This window comes from Papaver somniferum, chromosome 8, assembly GCF_003573695.1.
Source record: "Papaver somniferum cultivar HN1 chromosome 8, ASM357369v1, whole genome shotgun sequence".
NCBI classification, from domain to species: Eukaryota; Viridiplantae; Streptophyta; class Magnoliopsida; order Ranunculales; family Papaveraceae; genus Papaver; species Papaver somniferum.
The window spans coordinates 63988851-63997406 of record NC_039365.1 but is presented as its reverse complement, the minus strand read 5'-3'; positions in this window follow the sequence as shown (position 1 = coordinate 63997406).

The following is an 8556-nucleotide window of genomic DNA, read 5'->3' as shown; positions in this document are numbered from 1 at the left end:
ATTTCGATTTTTTTTTAATAAAGGTTGTATATGGCTATCTTCTGTTCCTTAGATGACTATTGTTCAGTTCATTGGTTATGGGAGTTAGCCGTTCTTGAGTAGATATATTTGGTTCCACAATGTAATTTTCTCTTTCAGCTGTTGTCATGCTTGTAACATGCTTGTTAAGCTCCTATTATAATACATATATTACCTATGCTCAAAAAAAATAAAAATAAAAAATCATACATACTATGCAGATTGCTTCTTATTGGAGAATTTATTCTTGATAAAGAAATTGTTTTTAGTGAAGAAGAAAATTTCAAATTGTGGAATATGAATTCTCACCATATCCTTCTAATATTGTTTTATTCAATTATTTACCCACATTGCTTTGCTTTCAAGCTGACTTAGCTCAACACCAAGCTGAGGTTAACCAAGCACATGCAGATGCAGCATTGCTTGCAATGCAGCAAAAAGTGGTTTTGCAGCAGGAAAAAATGTAGCCAGTGATGGTGCAAGACAATATGGAGCTTTCTGAGGACAACCTGACCAACTCTTTTGTGGAAAAAGCTGCAACTGAGGTAACCTGCAATGATTATATTTCTCAGTTAGAAGATGACAAGGAAAACCAGAGTGGTTTAAGGAAACTTGCAAGTCATTCATATGCTAATAGTGATGATCAGGTGGTTCCTAATCCACCTTCTCATAGTGCTGTTGTTGTTGGTTCTAAGCTAGATACTTATATGTGGAAGGTCATACAAAAGAGAGATAGGTCTGGAAATCCTTTCACTTCTGCATTTGGCTCATGGGATGAAGGTTCTTCATCTCAGCAACAGAACAACACAGTGAGCACAGCTTACTTAAGGAACTGGAACTTGATGCAGAGTTGCTTCCATTGGGACAATCCCCTACCTGTACCAAAAAGGCCAAGAGTTGATGGTCTGGAACCGACTTTAGATCCTCCTAATCCAAGAAAAGTGGAAATTAAAAAAATTGAAGAATGTGAACCTGAAAATCCACTGAAGAACTATCTTCATCAATGGTTTAAAGGAGATTCTTCTAATGGGCACACCCAAGAGAAGGATAATGAAAACTAGTCTATCTGATCATTGATCTCAGCACAACAGCAGCACATAAGAATCCATGGATACATAGCCATCAGAGCTCATAAGCTCCTTTTAACTGTTTTTTTTTTTTTGCTTAGTACTTGTTTTCCTTCAGTCCTTGTAATTGTTGTTTTAGCTGCACTTTACTTTCAGTACTTATCTTTCTGTTGTAGTCCTTGTCTAGTTAGTTAATCTGTTTTACTTTCCATTTCAGTTAGTTAATCTTGTTTTCAGACTTTCAATTCTGTCAAGTTTTCTCTTTAGATTTTTTCCTCTGGCCCTCTTTCTACATTCTGCTAACCCTGTGTAGCTCTTCACAGCTAGATCTTTTTCAGCTGACCCTATATTGCTTTATACTCCCTTCGTTTCAAAAAAATAGGCTTGTTTGGTTTTCACAAAAATTAAGAAAACCAATCATTGTAGCCACTTTTTCATGTTTTTTCCTAAACTATCCATTGGTCACCACTCATTTGTTATTAGAGAAAGAGGAGAGAGAAGTGGTCCATTTTTTGTATTAATAGAGAAAAGGGAGAGAGAGAAGTGGTCCCTCTATGGGTATAGTAGTAAAATCATAACATTTGACGTTCCACATATGGAAACAAGCCTATTTTTTTGACATACCCAAATAAGGAAACAAGCCTATTCTTTTAGAAACGGAGGGATTAGTTTACTGCAATTTCTTTTGAATTGTGTTGCTTAGTGGGTTGACACAACTAGAACTTTTCTGCTACACTGTATTGTTAGACAGCAGAATTTACACAACTATCTCACCTGAAATTTGGACTGAAATTTAAAAATTTGAATTGCCTGTTGGAGGGGACTAAAACTTGTGTTTCTGCTTTGTGAACCATAGTAGTTTGGAATTTGGAATTTCTATTCTCCTTTCAATTTCAAATTCTCCTCAGTTTTTAAATTGTTAACTTGGCTTCCAATCTTTTAAGAACTCATTTTTTCTTGTGCTTGTAGCCATCCTATTTAGAGTGTGCTTCACCTTGAACTGGTTGTTTTGTTGTTGGTGTGTTCTAATTTCCTTGTTGTTTTTCTCCCTAAGCTACCCTTTCCTTCCTCTGGTCCCCTCCATGTGATGCAATCGTCTTTGGTTAGCTTTTATTGGCTGTGTTTTAGTGCTCTTAGCATTTTCTATATATTTTCTTTCCCTTTAGTTTTTTATTTTCCTACTAAATCCCAAAATTTCTCTAAAATTCTGTTTTTATCTACCATGGGGATTCTCTCATGGAATGTCCAGGGTATTAGAACCCCAATAACTAGAGATCATCTGGATCATTTATATTATTATTTTAAAACAGATATAGTTTTTCTTTCAGAAACAAAAGCTCCTTTCGATAAAATGGATCTTCTCTTGAAAAAATCGAAATTTTTCGATTGGTTCATCATTCCTTCTGTAGGAATATCTAAAGGGTTAGCAATTGCTTGGCATCACAACGTAGAATTAAAATTAGTTTCGGCACAACTTAATGTTTGTTATTTTGAAGGTTATTATGATGATAAAGAATTCAAATTAACCTGTATTTATGGTGCAGTCGAAGCTGAAGAAAAAATAATTCAATGGTCTCACATTCAGAACTTAGCAAGTCAAATCCAAAAATCATGGGCCCTGATTGGGGATTTGAATATAATACTATATCCAACAGAAAAGCAAGGTGGTAATAGTACAAGCTCGAGCAGTAAAAATTTTGTCAGACCGATAGTAGATTCTCTGGGTCTCCAAGATGCGGGGTACGGAGGCGCGCCTTTCACATGGTCAAACAACAGGAGTGGTGACGCTAATATCTGCGAAAGGATAGATAGAGCTCCAACATCCTATCAATGGATTCAATTATTCCCAAATACAAAGGTAAGTCACCTAACCAGGGTGGGATCCGACCACACTCCTATCCTTTTAGACACCAACCCGGAAACAAAAAAATTACACAAACCTTTTAGATGCCCTAGGTCTTGGCTTTCTCACCCAACTCTTAAATCAGTGGTTGAAGAATCTTGGAAAATTCATTCATCCAACTCTTACCCCAAAAACTTTGTCACAAAATTGAAATCTCTCTCCTCTGATCTGGCTTAGTGGAATTCTGATGTTGTCGGTAATATACATAACAATATTAAAACCCTTAATAGGAAAATAATAGATAACATTCATAATTCCGGAAACATATATTCCAAGATATATATCCTCAAAAACCTCCAAGCGGAACTAGGAAAGTGGTATAAAATCAAAAATGATTATTACCACCAAATTTCTAGGGATAAATTATTCAAGGAATACGACCAAAATACTGAATATTTCCACGCAACCGCTTCAAATAGGAAGAAAATCGCAATTCATTCTCTCAGAGAACCATTAGGGCTCTGGATTTCACACCGAGATCAAGTCAATTCGCTCCTAATAAATCATTTCTCCTAAATTGGTGCTTCCCAAATAAAAAACTACAATGTAGATCTAGAGGGAATTATACAACCTTGCGTTTCTGATACGGAAAACTCAATTTTAACCCAAATCCCCACCAAAGAAGAAATCTGGAAAACTCTTGCCAATATGAATCTTTGGGGTGGTCCAAGACCATATGGATTCCAACCAGAGTTTTTCAAAACAAACAGGGACATACTGGGATCGGAAATAATTATCTCTACGCAAGAATTTTTTAGGAATGGGCTTATGGAAAAAGAAATTAACCACTCTTTCATTACTCTCATACCCAAAATCAGCACCCCTTAAACCCCTGTGGATTTTCGTCCAATCAACCTCAGCAATACCATTTATAAACTGATATCAAAAATTCTAGCAAACATATTGAAACCCATTTTGAATAGGTTAATCTCTCCAAATCAATCTGCTTTTCTCCTAGGAAGACAAATAACGGACAATATCATCATAGCTCATGAGTAAATTCACTCGATGAAAACATTTAAGAAGAAAAAGGGTTATCTGGCTCTCAAGATTGACCTATCAAAAGTATTTGATAGAGTAGAGTGGTCTTTTATCAAAAAAGCCTTATCCTCCTTTGGTTTTAGTGACTGTTAGGTTAACCTCATTTCCCAATGCATATCCACAATCTCATATTCCATCCTGTTAAACTGTTCTCCAGGCCCAACTTTCTCCACCTCTAGGAGCTTAAGACAAGGAGACCCTATATCTCCTTATCTTTTTCCTAATCTGCATTGAGGTTCTTTCAAGACTCCTTGAGAAAGCCACAATAGAAAACAGAATCTCTGGAATCAAAATAAACAAACATGCACCTACTATTTCCCATCTTTTTTCGCAGATGAATGCTTTCTCTTCACCAGAGCAGATCTAGAGGAAGCTAAAAACTTATTGGATATATTATCTAAATTTGGGGAAATTACGAGGCAAATGGTAAATTTACAAAAATCGAGAATTTATTTCAACCCAAAATCCACCTGAAACATGCAAAGATTATAGCAAAAATCCTAAAGGTCCCATTTCTGACAAAATAGGACAGATACCTTGGTACACCTCTTTTCTTCGACAAAAGTAGAAAAGAAAATTTTGAACCTTTACTTCAAAGGTACTAGAATACGCTGCAAGGTTGGAAATCAAAGTTGCTCTCGCAAGTGGGTAAAACTGTTTTAATTCAATCAATTCTCCAATCTTACCCAATTCATCAAATGCAAATGCTTGCCCTTCCAAAAGATACACTAGATAAACTGGATAAAATTCAAAGAGATTTTTGGTGGAATAAGGATAAGTCAAAAACAAAAGGTGGTTATATAAAAGCGTGGAAAGGCATGTGTAAACCAAAATCGCAAGGCGGTTTAGGAATCAAGAACCCCCATAATTTCAATATAGCCCTCCTAACGAAGCTAGCAAGTAAAGTAATGACAAAAAAGGATGAATTGTGGGTAAAATTACTAGAAGCGAAGTATTTTCATGGCTCGAACCCCTTTCAACCGACAAGAAATTATGAACTCTCGTGGATTTGGACAAGCATTCATAAGGGTCTGAATATTCTAAAAGGAAACTTCATCTGGCAAGTGAAAGACCGGAGAAATACAAGGATCTGGGAAGACAAATGGGTACCTGGTACAAATTCCTTAACCCAACCAAGTGATAAGGCGGACCCGATACCTCAAAAGGTCCATGAGATACTAAATTCTGATGGCGATTTGGATATTGAAAAACTAGATGAATATTTTTTCCCAGAAATTAAAGAAAAAATTCTAGCAATTTTTCCGAATAAAGAAAACAGGGATATAATCAGATGGGAACACCATATATCGGGAGTATTTTCGGCAAAAAATATTTACAACTTTCTTATCAATCAACATAATAATGATGAGGAAGATATTATATTCTCGTAGAAAAATATTTGGAATTTGAAGACAATACCTCGGATTCGACTATTTATTTGGAAAATTGTCCAAAAGGCGCTCCCAAGAAATAGCATATTAGCAGCCCACAATCCAAAAATCTCCTCGGAGTGTCCACTATGTAAAAATCAAGAGGAGGAAACAGAAGCCATCTTTTTACAAAATGTCCTTTCGCTAGAGCAATCTGGTTTGGATGCGACTTGAGCACAGTCAACTCGCAATTCAACACATATTTGATTGTTAAGTGAGTTGAGAACTTGTTGATGGTGGTTTTTAGTTCAAGGGATAAAATCGTAAACCCTGTATTTAATGCGTTGTCATCCTGCAAAGGAACAGAAGTCATTTAAAAGCAATGAGTGCTTAAGCCTCTTCGCTCACATATGTATTAAGCAATTCAATATATTTATGTATATGAATTTACTCAGAATGGTGCGTGCAACAACAATCCCAAATATTCTGTGAATTTTATCTCCCACCGACATTATTCACTAATGCATGCCTGATTTTATCTCCCACCAACATTATTCTGCTCTTGATTTCTATGCAATGTTCCCAGCCGAACTCTCACTATTGGCATGACATGACGATTAATGTTCACTCGCAGCGGAGTAACATGAATCTCCCGAAGTGTCAGTATTGAGACCTGCATGAAAACACTCACGTAGGCCACACCACTCTCTATAAAGAGATCAGAGTGTTTACGCACTTTTTAATTAAAAGTTAGCGCAATCGAATGCGTTTAAATTCCTTAAGGAAAATCTAGACTATCCATATCAGTCTTAAAAAATGATCACGGCCACACGATCTGGCCACATAATTCAACAGGCCTAGCCTACTCCTAGCAGAACTAGGTGATCATCATGATGACCATCGGCAGGCCGACTAACAACCCGACCGAACGGATTCCATCTAGTACACCCGAAAGCACTTCGAACGTTAACCCTAATATGGGTGTTCGCGTTATTTGAAAAGTAAGCTCAAACGAGCTAAGACCGGCAAAAAAGGTCTCAAATACATCATGACCGTCCAACTTAGCCATCCTAGTTGGACGACTGAGATCTTCCTTAAAATGATCAAAGAGGCTCCAGCATACCCATTGGCATCCAAACTTCTCCCTTGGTCGATTGACCTTCCCACGGAAATTCCAGAGGGCGTCAAATCGTTTGCCCAAACTAGAGCGAACGTGCTATTCCAAAGCCCTAATTTGGGTTGAGACATCATACAACTATCGCAAATCATCACATCCATCCAATTTAGCCAGCCAAGTTGGACGGCCTAGGTCGTGTCCCGCACGATCAAAGAGATGTCAATGCGTTCACCGCCGACCCAATTTCTTTCCCGATCGATCGACTTGCTCATGGGAAGTCAATGACGCATCAAACCGTTCGATCGAACTAGGGTGGACGCGGCCGTTTTAAAACCCTAATTTATATTTAAGGCAGTATGCTACTGTCGTGAATCGATCATGACCACTCATCTTCGCCAGCCGAATCGAGTGGCTTATATCTAATTTTAGAGGGCACATGAGATGTCAGCGTGTTCACAAGCGACCCGTCTTTGCACATGGCTGATCAGCCTGTTCAAATCAGCGCCCAACGCTTTGACTCGATTATCCAAACTAAGGTTGACCACACGGCTTCCAAACCCTAAATCAACGACAGCAAGCATCTGCCGCAAAACTATCTCGTCCGTCCAACTTCGCTAGCTTGGTTGGACGGCTTAGATCGGATACTAGATGATCGACGGGGTGCCCCCTCCCGTAATGAGTGATCGGCGGAGATATAGCTCGCCCGCTTGATCCCAAATGGTCGCCCAAAGATGGACCTTCGCTCTGCTTCAACAACAGTCATTAACTGCCGCAAATCGTCTCGGTCACTCAACTTGGCTAGCCGATTTGAGCTACCCATATTTAATTTAGATCAACCGGTAGAATTTTAGAATGTCTACCATCTGCCACTCGCCTACAGGGAGCGATCGACCAAGAAGTATCTCACCCCTAGAGCTACCAAACGGTCGCCCAAAGGTGTCCGGTCACGCTCTTCTTTTTAAGACGATCGACTCGCGACTAATTTAGATAAGCTCTAAAACAACGATGCTCCATGCACATCGATTATTTTGAGATGCTTGCTTAAAAGCGATGTTTTACGTGCATCGAATACATACGATATTTTATGAATATCGGCTTCAAAAATAACTTAATTATTTAATCTAATAGGGCCATGTGCTATTCTGTGCGGCAAGTCCCACGACTTGACCCATTTACTCGAGACATCAAACGTGTCACAAACTGGGGGAAATTCACTGGGGTATTGGTATGGCGGTTTACTGCGTGCGAGGTGCAACGCTCCCACTACGAGAAAGTGTCAGGAAAGGACGGACGGTTAACAACGATGAGAGTAGTGGGTGAAGGTGTGACCAGTATTCCCTTATAATGGAAATGTGATGATCACCACCTCTTATACAACCGCACTACTCCACTACTTAATCTCCTCCACTTCCTATGAGATCAGGGTGCGCTCGTATAAATAGGTTTTCAATCTATTTCGATAATAAGAACACAAGTGTTATCAACACAAGTAGCCAGAAACCATTTTCTGATATGAGTCATAAAACATCCATACCAAATTCAACATTCTGATCTCAAACACCTTCTTCGCTTCCCTCTCTAAGATCAACCTTTCTCCTTCACCTTGTGACCGAATTGAATCTGGAACGACCATTTCTTGGTTTAGGCTAGAGTCTTACAAATTGATCTCTCGAATATGAAAGTACTCCTGTGCAGTGCATTTGTTTAGGGTTTGAATTCGTTTCTCATCAACACACCCCAAATTTACCAAAAACAGTAGAATCACTTTTTACCTCAAAACAATTAGCGACCACAGTGGAAGATTGATCTCTCGGTTGCAAAATCAATTTCTCAATATTTATTCCAGTTTTCTCAATTTCAAAAGGGTGGATCTTAGATCCAATTCAATCATTAAATTCAACATAGGGTTCAACTCCAACTCTCATCCAAATTATTTTCTCAGAAACCCAGCATGACAACATCTATCAATTCGAAAGCTCAGTGGATACTCGTGGGCAGGGGACTGTCTCCCTATTTTCCATTCCGTGAGGCAACATCAAG